This window comes from Ctenopharyngodon idella, chromosome 19 (assembly GCF_019924925.1).
Source record: "Ctenopharyngodon idella isolate HZGC_01 chromosome 19, HZGC01, whole genome shotgun sequence".
Lineage (NCBI taxonomy): Eukaryota > Metazoa > Chordata > Actinopteri > Cypriniformes > Xenocyprididae > Ctenopharyngodon > Ctenopharyngodon idella.
In genome coordinates this window covers 10,822,917-10,835,020 of record NC_067238.1, presented here as the reverse complement: position 1 = coordinate 10,835,020, position 12,104 = coordinate 10,822,917, and positions in this window count along the sequence as shown.

Here is a 12,104-nt window from a genome sequence, read left to right as displayed (position 1 = left end):
CTCATCCATGTCTTTATGGACCTTGCTTTGTGCACTGGTACGCAGTCATGTTGGAACAGGAAGGGGCCATCCCAAAACTGTGCCCACAAAGTTGGGAGCATGAAATTGTCCAAAATGTCTTGGTATGGTGAATCATTAAGAGTTCCTTTCACTGGAACTAAGGGTCCAAGCTCAACCCCTGAAAAACAACCCCACACCATAATCCCCCCTCCACCAAACTTTACACTTGGCACAATGCAGTCAGGCAAGTACCGTTCTCCTGGGAACCGCCAAACCCAGACTCGTCCATCGGATTGCCAGACAGAGAAGCGTGATTCGTCACTCCAGAGAACACGTCTCCACTGCTCTAGAGTCGGCGTGCTTTACACCACTGCATCCGACGCTTTGCATTGCACTTGGTGATGTAAGGCTTGGATGCAGCTGCTCGGCCATGGAAACCCATTCCATGAAGCTTTCTATGCACTGTTCTTGAGCTAATCTCAAGGCCACACGAAGTTTTGAGGTCTGTAGCTATTGACTCTGCAGAAAGTTGGCGACTTCTGCGCACTCTGCGCCTCAACATGCGCTGACCCCGCTCTGTGATTTTACGTGGCCTACCACTTCACCACTGAGGGCTCCGAGCTCAGAATTTTGGCACGAACCCAGAGTACTCCTCCTGGATGTGGTAATAATAGAAGGGAAATAGAAGTGAGGGGATGGAGTGGTGGAGCGATGCTGATAAACTGTCAACGAACAGAGGCAAGTCTGCAGTATATATACCTCTTGTTGTTGGTTGAATTGATTAGCTAAATGCTTTCCACTTGTGCTAATTAGGTTAATTATCTGAACCTGCTCCTCCCAAACTTTGTTAATAAAACATCATAAAGGTTAAATAATCATGTGTGGGTATACCCCTACATTTTTTGTTGGATTATGTAACTAAATTAGGGAGCCTATAGATCATTGATTAAGATGCTGAAACTCCATTCTAACCTTATTAAAGGTTACAATCTCATTAAAAAAAAAAAAAGTTTATTCTTTAAAAACAAAATCTTTAGTGAAATTCACTAAATTCCCAACCTTGACATTTTAACCTTAGGAATTAAACAGAATGGCAGCTGAAATGTATTAATGATTTGTGATCCCAAATACATTTATTATGAAAAAAAAAAATGTGATGTTGAAAGATAGAGTAGCAAAAGTTACTCTCTCAAAGGAAAAGTAATGGTTAAACAATGAAAAGGCTTCAGATTTATTTGAATCTTTTTGCCACGTTAGAAATACATTGATTGATAGTAAGCTGCTGCACATTTTATTTTATGTTGTTCTATGGCATACAACAATACATGTGAAGATAAATATATTGATGCACAGGGTTATATTTTAGCTCTTCTAGAACTCTGAGCATGTTTAATTTACTTGAAAAGCATGTTATATTCTGACTCTTCACAGTTGATTAATTGACACATTTTGTGCTGCTAAATCAAATAAAAATACTCAGTTTGTCATATTTAACAGGTGTTGGGGTCCCAGGTGAAAATCCTATCAGGCGGTATTATGGGGGCCCTGTAACCAGACAGGGGTTGGTAGGAGGGGTTAGGAGCCTGATTTTCAAAGCAGTTCCACCTTTCTTCTCCCTTCTTCTCGCAGCACTCATGGACCAAGGTCATGGTGGAGTACTCCTCAATACAGAAAAGGGACAAAGCAGTTTCCCACTGCAAAAACAAGGAAAAAAGACAATTATTTTTCTGTTCAGCATTGCTAAAGTAAAATGACATGTGTTTCTCATTCTGTGTACTCACTGCTTGTTCCGCACAGCAAAGGATCTGTCCATTTCCATGGGCCGAACCTCCATAGCAGCACTGACTGAACCATGCCTCTAGTCTGTTCACTGCCTTTCCAGCACGGCGAGCGTAAGCGTAACTGGATGAAGGGAAACAGGAGGCAGGATATCTGGGGCGGCCATTGCCATAAAGACAGACTGCCTTGAGGTTGTTATCTGACGGTCTGGCTGGAGGAAAGTTTGATTCTAGCAGCACGTCAGGGTCAATGTTCTGTCCCCCTTAATGGAAGCAGGACAAGATGCATATTATGCAGAAAAGTAACTTTTTTTGGAAGGGTCCATCTCAAATGTATTATTACAAGAAGGTCAGAAAACATTAAACATCAACATCAACATGAAAAATGAAACATCAACATTATCTATTATACATCAATTTACGTTTACATTTATTCATTTAAAACAGGGATGCGCACCTTTGGTCCTGAAGGGCCACTGTCCTGCAGAGTTTAGCTCCAACCCTAATCAAACAAACCTGAACAAGCTAATCGATGTCTTCAGGATTACCAGAAAGCTATTGGCAGGTGGTTTTTATTAGGGCTGGAGTTCAACTCTGCAAGACAGTGGCCCTCCAGGACCGAAGCTGCCCATCCCTGATGCTTTAAAGGCTTTTTTGCTCCAAAATAAAAAGACAATACATAGCATAAAGTTTTGTAGATAAGGCACATACCTCCCAATGAAATTAGATGAAGAATCAAAGTAGTTACAAGTGTGCTTTTCCAAACCATGACTGGTTATTATCTGCAGTTAAAAATATCCTTCTTTTCAGTTTGCAAATTTGCACTGTTTTCTTCAGGTCTGATTGAAGACTGCAAGGCAGTAGATTTAAAAGGAAGGAAGGGGAATGAGAGGCGGGCCAAAGCTGGTGGGACCATCAAGCAGAGTTTGAAGTATGGAGATAAGGGCCTAGGTTATCTGTGTTTAATTAAACTCCCCCATGGTACTAATTCAAAGTCAAAGCAGTGGGTAGTCAAAATAGGAATGACTAGAGTTCAGCAAAATTCACTAAAGTTACAGTGAATGGAATATATACTGATATATATGTCATGCCACATATTTTCTCAGGAATTTCCATTGCTTCAGTGTATGTGCAAAGCAGCAGAAATTATAATATGGTCCGTATTAGTGCATATAAATTTATAAAGGAAATGCTTCACAGATTTCACTAATATTACGAGCAATGCTGATATCAATTCAGTGACACAACTGCATTTGCATTTTGCTGATAATATGGCAAACGTAATAATCACTTTAATTTTTCACTTTGCACATTTGGTTTATGAGTTTTAAACCCTCATCTGACATTTTGCCAGGATTCAAAATGTTTCCCGTAGTTTAAGTGTGAGTAACAGGTAATGTTTTTAGGGAGGATATGAGGCTGACTTTGTGAAACGTAGCTTAAAAATTTGCACATTTAAGCTGTGCACAGCACATAAATTTTTCATATCAGCTACAAGAAACTTTTTTTCTGACCCCATTCATAGGCAAAAATACGTAAACAGATCATGGTTTACGGAAAACATTACACTTATCTTCAACCCTATTCCAAAACATTGACTTTGACGCATTGTTATCTAATTAAAATGGATTGCTCAAGTACATGAGAGAAATACTCCCATTACTTCTTGCAAACCAGCCAGTTCTGCTAGTAATAATGTGACATGTCATGCTTGAGAAACTGCATTGAGAAAAACATAAAATATCTTGATGTATCTCAATGCTGGCAGCTAAACAAAGAAAGAAAATACCAAGTTTAGTAGGGAGTTTCTTTGACATGTACGGTATTGAAACACCCTCACCGGCTGCTGAGAAACTTCTATATCACCAAGTTTCCTAGCTGTGAACAAATAATTAATGCTAATTATTATTATTATTATTGTTTTTTCTTTTTTATTCCAATATTTTTCCAATATTTGGTTATATAGTGGACCCTTAACAGATGAAATATAGAAAGAATGATATTTTAAAAATTGTTATAAAAAATTACATATATATACAAGGGTGTAATCATTTAGCTGTTTATAATATATTTTAGATCTGTAAGATTTTATAATGTTTTAAAAGAAGTCTCTTGTGCTCACCAAGGCTGCATTTATTTGATCCAAACTACAGCAAAAACAGTAATATTGTGAAATATTTTTTACAATTTTAAATAACTGTTTATTTAATTTATTTCTGCGCTGGCAGTCTTCAGTGTCACATGATCCTTTAGAAATCTTTCTAATATGCTGATTTGCTGCTCAGGAAACATTTATTATTATTATCAATGTTGAAAACAGTTGTGCCTATACATATGCTGAATGTTTACAAAAAAAGAAGGCAGTTATGATATATATTATTGACACATTGTTTATTCTTTATACACTTATTAAAGTCCATGTACAGGTTTGAAAGATTGATAGAGTACCAACAGTTATTCTCTAAAAGGAAAAGTCATGGTTATACAATGAAAAGGCTTCAGATTTATTTGAAACGTTTTGGCACTTTGGAAATACATTGATTGATAGTAAGCTGCTGCACATTTTATTTTGCATGTTTTTCTATGGCATACAATAATACGTGTGAAGATAAATAAATTGATGCACAGGGTTATATTTCAGCTCTTCTAGAACTCTGAGCATGTTTAATTTACTTGAAAAGCATGTTATATTTTGACTCTTCACAGTTGATTAATTGACAGGTTTTGTTGCTGTTAAATCAAATAAAATTGTTCAGGTTGTCATATGGCATTAAGAGATTTAACAGGTGTTGGGGTCCCAGATGAAAATCCTATCAGGTGGTATTATGGGGGCTCTGTAACCAGACAGGGGTTGGTAGGAGGGGTTAGGAGCCTGATTTTCAAAGCAGTTCCACCTTTCTTCTCCCTTCTTCTCGCAGCACTCATGGACCAAAGTCATGGTGGAGTACTCCTCAGTACAGAAAAGGGACAAAGCAGTTTCCCACTGTAAACACAGAGATCAGATTATAATGCGTGCTGTTTAATCGGTGGTTAAATGATAGTAAGAAACTCTCTATATACAGTATGTCTGTTCTCAGTCTGTACTAACCGCCTGTTTGGCGCAGCAAACGATCTGCTGGCATCCTTGAGTCACACCTCTCTGGCAGCACTGACTAAACCACGCTTCTGCTCTGTTTACTGCAGCTGCCGCACGGTGAAAATATCCATAATGTGAAGATGGGATGACACTGGCAGGATATCTTGGACGGCCATTTCCATGGACACAGATGGCTCTGAGGTTTTCCAGTGATGGTTTGGCTGGAGGGAAGTATGGCTCCAGTTGCACCGGAGGTTGAATGGTCTTTCCTTCTGCTTGGGAGAGGGCACAATAAATAAGTATATCAAATTCAAATAAAAAAAAAAAATAATCAAATAGAAATATGGCATGTTAACTTGGTAAATAAAAATTTAGAATATATATTTAGCAAGTCAATAGATGCCTTAACTGCTGTATGCTGCCATATATGATTACTCTTTTTGAAAAACTGAAAAAAGTCATACCTCCTAAAGTTAGCTGAAGAATTATAATGATGCTGAGTGTAGTTTTCATTTCCATAGCAGTTTATGTCCTGAAGTGAAAGATTTGAGCCTGTCAGTGCCTGAACTGTGATGGGTTATGAGGCCTCATCCATATTTAAAGAGGTGGATTGACAACTTGAAGGTCAGATTATCTTGTTATGATTATGAACAGTACGTACAAATATACACAGCAAAAGGCTCAAAGTCATCAAAGTTCACTGATGTTACAAGGAGTGAAAATCTTACTGATATCCATGCCACGACACAGATTAGATGTTTTGCAGTATTGGCAAAGTTCTAGTAACATTATATTGTGTTTGTTTTAAATGGTCTTGGGGAAAATGATAAGAGTCATAATTCAGGATAATTGGGACATTTTTCCCCCAGTGATCTCAGTAGCACAGAGTATCACAATTTAGATAAATTCACATAACGTTATGTAATGAAATGTAACTGTATCTAAGTAAATTATGAAATATTAGTTGTGATTTGAAACAAGGTTTCTAAAAAACAAAGATTATTAGGGGCTGACACAATATTACACTGTACAAAAAGAGGCACTTACAGAGGAAAAATTGAAGGCTACAGTTGGAAAGGATTTTTTTAATTGAATTGAATGTAATTAATTTGCAACCCAACCTGCTGGGTTAAAATGTGTAAGCCAACCTTCTGTGTTACTTGCTGGTGTTACCCAGCACTGGGTTGCCAGTTGGGTTGTTTTTAACCCAGCCATTTTTAGAGTGTAGTTAGCGATGGATCAAATACGGTCCTGTCCCAAATGGCACACTTTGGGTGCTTCTCAGACGTAAGGCTGCATCCTAGTGAGGCTTTCTTAGTCCGTTGCTTCTGAGACCTGTAGGCTAAAGTCCTCCTCAGCATTAAACACTAGAATGAGACGGTCTAGTAAATGCGCATGGCTGCGTCAGAAATGTTTCCGACCCCTCGGTCACAACACGAAAATATTATTAAAATTATATTTGGAAAAATACTTTATGTTAAAACCTTTATTTTAACTGCCTTTCCTTTTAATGCAGTACAGATAATGACAACTGTTTTAATCTAAAAATGCTGGGTTGTTTCAACTCAAATTTGGGTCAAGTGTGGACAAATAAAAATTTTAACCCAACATTTTTGTTTGTCCATATTTGACCCAAATTTGGGTTACGCACAGTTTAGCATTATGTGATTAATTTACAACAAAACAAAAGAAAACATCATGCCTTCATCTCCAAAGTCATTACTTTTGTCTTACATTTTATAATGAACTCAGACGAGCTCAGTGGCCTCGTGTTTTCAGTCAGTTCTTTTGAATTGGAATGTGTGCAAAGGATTGTGGGTTGTTGAAGGACATGAAGGATACACTCGAGTGAGCGCACTGAAGATGTTTTCACCAGCTCTGTAATTCGGTAGTCCAGTAAAATCACATCACTTTTATTTATATACCACTTCATACAATATTGTTTTAAAGCAAGCAGCTTTACAGTATTAAACATAAAAAAAAGTGTCAGTGTCTCTTTTAATTACAATTACAACTTCATTTTCTACTATAAAGTAGCTTTTCAGTGAGTTCATGTTTTTACGCGTTGATGTCCAACCCGAGGAAATTAACTGGAGAAGGGCCCTGTCCCAAATGGAACTCTAGTCCACACTTTCATGATGACGTAATGCCGGTTTGACTGGCAGGTAGAAGTCTGCTGCGGAGTCCGAGGGCTCACCAAAAGTGCCTTTAGAGTTCCATTTGGAACTGGGCCATTGTTAACTCTTCACAGAAATTAATCATATCAGCTGTAGGAAACCCAAATAGAAGCATGAACAAACAAACTCCATTAACAGATCAGGGTTATCTTCAATGATGCACATATATTCCAAAACACAGTGCTTGCTCATATTTCTCTGAATAAAAAGTCTGCATACTAGCTGGAAAAATACTGTCACATGGATTACTTGTATGATGTCTTTACTACCTTTCTGGGGCTTGATACCGTAAATTCCGTAAATGTAGGCACAGGAGCAACAAATGGCTGAAAAAGCAAGACATTTTGAAAAGATTCAGCTGGGAGAACATCTAGCAACTAATTAAGTTAATTGATATCAGGTCTGTAACATTATTAGCTATAAAAGGGATATCTTAGAGAGGCAAAAGATGGGCAGAGGCTGTCCAATCTGTGAAAGAGTGTGTAAAAAGATTGTGAAATACTTTAAAAACAATGTTCCTCAATGTCAAATTGCAAAGGCTTTGCAAATCTCATCATCCACAGTGCATAACATCATCAAAATATTCAGAAAAACTGGTGAAATCTCTGTGCGTAAGGGACAAGGCCGAAGAACTTTATTGGATGCCCGTGTTCTTCAGGCTCTCAGATGACACTGCATCACTCATCGGCATGATTGTGTCAATGACATTACTAAATGGGCCCAGGAATACTTCCAGTAACCACTGTCGGTAAACACAATCCGCCGTGCCATCTGCAGATGCCAACTAAAGCTCTATCATGCAAAAAGGAAGCCATATGCGAACATGGTCCAGAAGCGTCGTCGTGTCCTGTGGGCCAAGGCTCATTTAAAATGCCTGCAGTCCAGATCTTTCACCTATCATTAAATGAAAGACAAGCACAAACTCTTCAGCAGCTGGAAACCCATATCAGGCAAGAATGTGACCAAATTCCAACACCAAAACTCCAGAACCTCATAACCTTGATGCCCAGACGTCTTCAAACTGTTTTGAAAAGAAGAGAAGATGCTACACCATGGTAAACATGCCCCCATCCCAACTATTTTGAGACCTGTAGCAGGCATCAAATTTGAAATGAGCTCATTTTGTGCATAAAATTGTAAAATTTCTCAATTTAAACATTTTTTATGTTATCTGTTCTATTGTGAATAAAATATTGGCTCATGAGATTTGAAAGTCTTTTAGTTTTCATTTTATTCAAATTTTAAAAATGTCCCAACATTTCCGGAATTTGGGTTGTATATAACCTATTCTCATTTCTATTTTTACCTCCCATTTTATTGCAGAACAATTAAATATGGTTTCTTTTAGAAAATAAAGTGCAGAAAAAAGAGGCTGTGTTAAACAAACTAATATTGAATCTGCACTCACAACTGGCACAATAGTGTCCCATAAGCTGGGTGGTGGGATTCATGTGCCCTCTAGTGGTGCAATATTGTGCTCGTAACTTTCAGGTTAGGTTGCAACCAGATAAGAGCTTAAACACTGGTATTTTTAATCTGTGGATTATGATAATCATCATTTAATTTCTGTGCTGCACAGTTTGGTTTAATGCCAATGTGCTATAAATCAAGAACACTTGATTTCACCTCAGAAATAAAGACATAAATATTTCTTAAATATTAAAAAATTTCTGGAAAACTGATCACTACAAAATAATTCAACATAATGTGAATCAGTGAAAATAACTTATAAATGTATATATAAATCTGGAAATAAATACATGTGGGAATAAATAAATAAAAGTTAAAAAGCATAGAAATACATTGAAAAATAAATACAGAAAATAATATCTGTATTTATCTTAATAATATCTGTATATATCTTTATTTTCCTTTGCAGGAAATTTCATTCTCATAGACTGATCACACTAGGTTATCTGCTGGAATGCAGCATGTTCTGTAAACAGAATCCAGACTATCACGCACACCATTTAGTAAAGGTGTTTTGACTGCAGGTGATTAAGTCAGTAAAAAAAAAAAAAAAAAAAAGGCGTGGCACAGTTTACCTGATAGGCACATTCCAGATAAGAAAGAAGAACGGGTGAAGGCCACAAGCAGTAGGTATAAAGAATGCGATGTGTATCATAGACTATTATTACAACAGACAAAAGGTCTGTTTTTGGATTGAATTGCAGCTCCAAAGCATTCATGTAGGCTACCAGTACTGTGGGACATAACGTTAATGTCCCTCAACAATGGAAACATTGACGAACATAGGAATCAAGGTTAATAACGTTGTGTCAGGCTGAAAAAAAAACACTTCAGGGTCAATAATATTGAATATAATTTTCTCTGTGGACACAACTTAACAGTTTCTTTCTAAATTAACTTTTTCGTTTCAATCGAACTAACTTAAAAAAATAAATAAATAAATAAAAAACTATAGTAGCCTACGTCATTTCTGCACCACTAGCAGCAAAAGAGTACCTCAGAGATGAAGTGTTTTTGTACGCCAACCCGGAAGTTAGTGGCGCACGGGTTCCCTCGATCGAAAGCCTATAGAGTACCTCAGGGATGATGTGTTTTTGTAGTGTTTTTGTTTTTAGGTCTGTGGTTAACAAAGCCTCTAAATATTTTCACGTTTCGATCTATGACATAAAACACACAAGTTATAACCCGCTTGAGATTTTCTATAGAGTACCTCAGGGATGACGTGTTTTTGTAGGCCAACCCGGAAGTTAGCGGCGCACGGGTTCCCTCGATCGAAAGCCAATGCATTTTTCCCATACTTTTGGAAAATCGCAAAAAATAAGCTATGTGTTTAACAAAGGGTTATAACACTTACACGTTTTGTCTATCAAGATAATCTTTACAAGTTAACACACAATTATACATTTTGAAGCCTAAATAAAGTCGTCAGATATAAAAAGCTAACAGTAGGCTATAAACGGACTACAGCACACCATGGTCGCGGATCAACGTCACCACCACCACCAAGCTTCCTCAAACTTTATTTAGAAAACAACTTTATTTAAAAACATGCTCGCTGATTATGATCTGCGCTGTGTATGAATACTTATCCACTTTTTCATGAGAAATGCTGTTCAAATGTCCTGTTTGTCATGATGACGTCTAAAGTCTCCGCCAAAGGAAGTAGTCCCTTTTAGCAACTTGTTAGCAACCGCCGTTTTTAAGACACAATAAAGGTTTAAAATCACAAGCGGGTTATAACTGGTGTGTTTTATGTCATAGATCAAAACGTGAAAATATTAAGAGGCTTTGTTAACCACAGACCTTATTTCAGGCGATTTAGCAAAAACCCATTCAAAAAAACCCATAGACTTTAGGGCGATGGAACCGGAAGTCCTAAAATGCTAACTCGCTTCCGGGTTTTGCATACAAAAACACGTAATCTCTGAGGTACTCTATTGAGCGAACAACCAGATAGCCATGCCCATAACTCACGCCATTGGTCAAGTACAGGTCTCTGCAGGACAGTAATGATCAGTGGGCGAGGCCATAAACAGAGGGGCTTTTTTGAGAGCGTTACCTGATTTGCCCACATCAGAGTGTGGGTAGGGTTTAGGGGTGGGGTCAGGTGAGGGGGATCATTGTCATTGCATGATATATCAACACCCACTTTTTTATTTTCAGAATGTAAAAAATAATACTTATTTTATTAGGAAAATACCATGGGTCTACATAGGCCTCTTGTACTTGTGGCACTAAATTAAAAAAAAAAAAAAAAAAAAAGCAAATAGGGGAATTTTCATAGTACTGAAGAGACACATTACCTCCAATTATTTGCTTTCACTGGTTACCTCAAAGTGCTAATGCCAGATTATAAACCTCCTCTGCACCGTGAAGGCAGTGAGATAATATAGATGGCAGACCTGAGAGGAATTGTAGGTTCAAGTTCCTTGAAAGTCATAGACGTGCTGCTCAGCTGCTATTACAGTGAGGATCAGGTGACAAAAGACGTTATATAGCAGCCCCTGTGCCAACTGGGGGCAATATTGCTCACCTCTACTTAAAGTGGTGCTCACTGTAGAGCCAAATGACCTCCAGCTCCTCCTCTCTGGAAGTAATGGGTGGAACTTGACCTAGTCCAGCTTCACCTCTGTAGACCTAATGGCTGGAGTTTGACCTAAATTAGGTTTGGAGTTTGCTAACCCTACTGGTGTGGTTAGACCCTCAAGCTCCACCCATTACTGGCTCTGCAGTCTCTCCTCTACTACTCTTACTGTGTAAGCCACACTCGGATGAAAGAACAAACGTTTTCACTATGTAAATACTATGTAAATATCCTTCTTAGCTGGTTCAGGACTCTTTGCAGTTTGTTTGAAGAAGAACTAGTGGTTTTCACAGGAAGCTTACATTCATAAATGTGAAATAAGGATGCAAATAAGCACTGTATGAAGAACACTGTAAAATGTACGGTAACTTGCTGCTAGCAATTAGAAAGTAAGTTGCTGTGTTCTATTCCACAGTACGCTTACTGTAAATGTAATCACGGTATCTATTTTGTTACTGTATTTTGTTACTGTTGTTACCATTTTCGTTACTGTTTATTATTGTACAGTAATATTACTGTAATAATAAACACAGTAACACAATAGTTACCGTGATTATAATCACAGTAACTATTTTTACTGTGTTTATTATTACAGTAAAATTACTGTACAATAATAAACACAGTAACAAAATAGTTACCATGATTACATTTACAGTATATTGTGGAATAGAACTCAGCAACTTGCTTGCTAATTGCTGCCAGCAAGTTACCGTACATTTCACATTGTTCTATTATTATTACTGCTGTATTTTTTTTATCACAGCAAATATAAGATTACTGTAAACTGCTTTCATTGTGTACTGTAAAATGAAAACATGATTTTTGTCACAAAATGACATTTATTTAAAACATTTTAAATTTGAAAATACATAGGCATAAAATATTTTACATTATATACATTTATAGGCTATACATTTTTATTATTATGTATACGACACGCCTAAACATACAAATTCATCATCTTTGTTGAAGCTGAATTAAAATGTCCAGATACAATTGGAAATGATTAAAACAGAAAG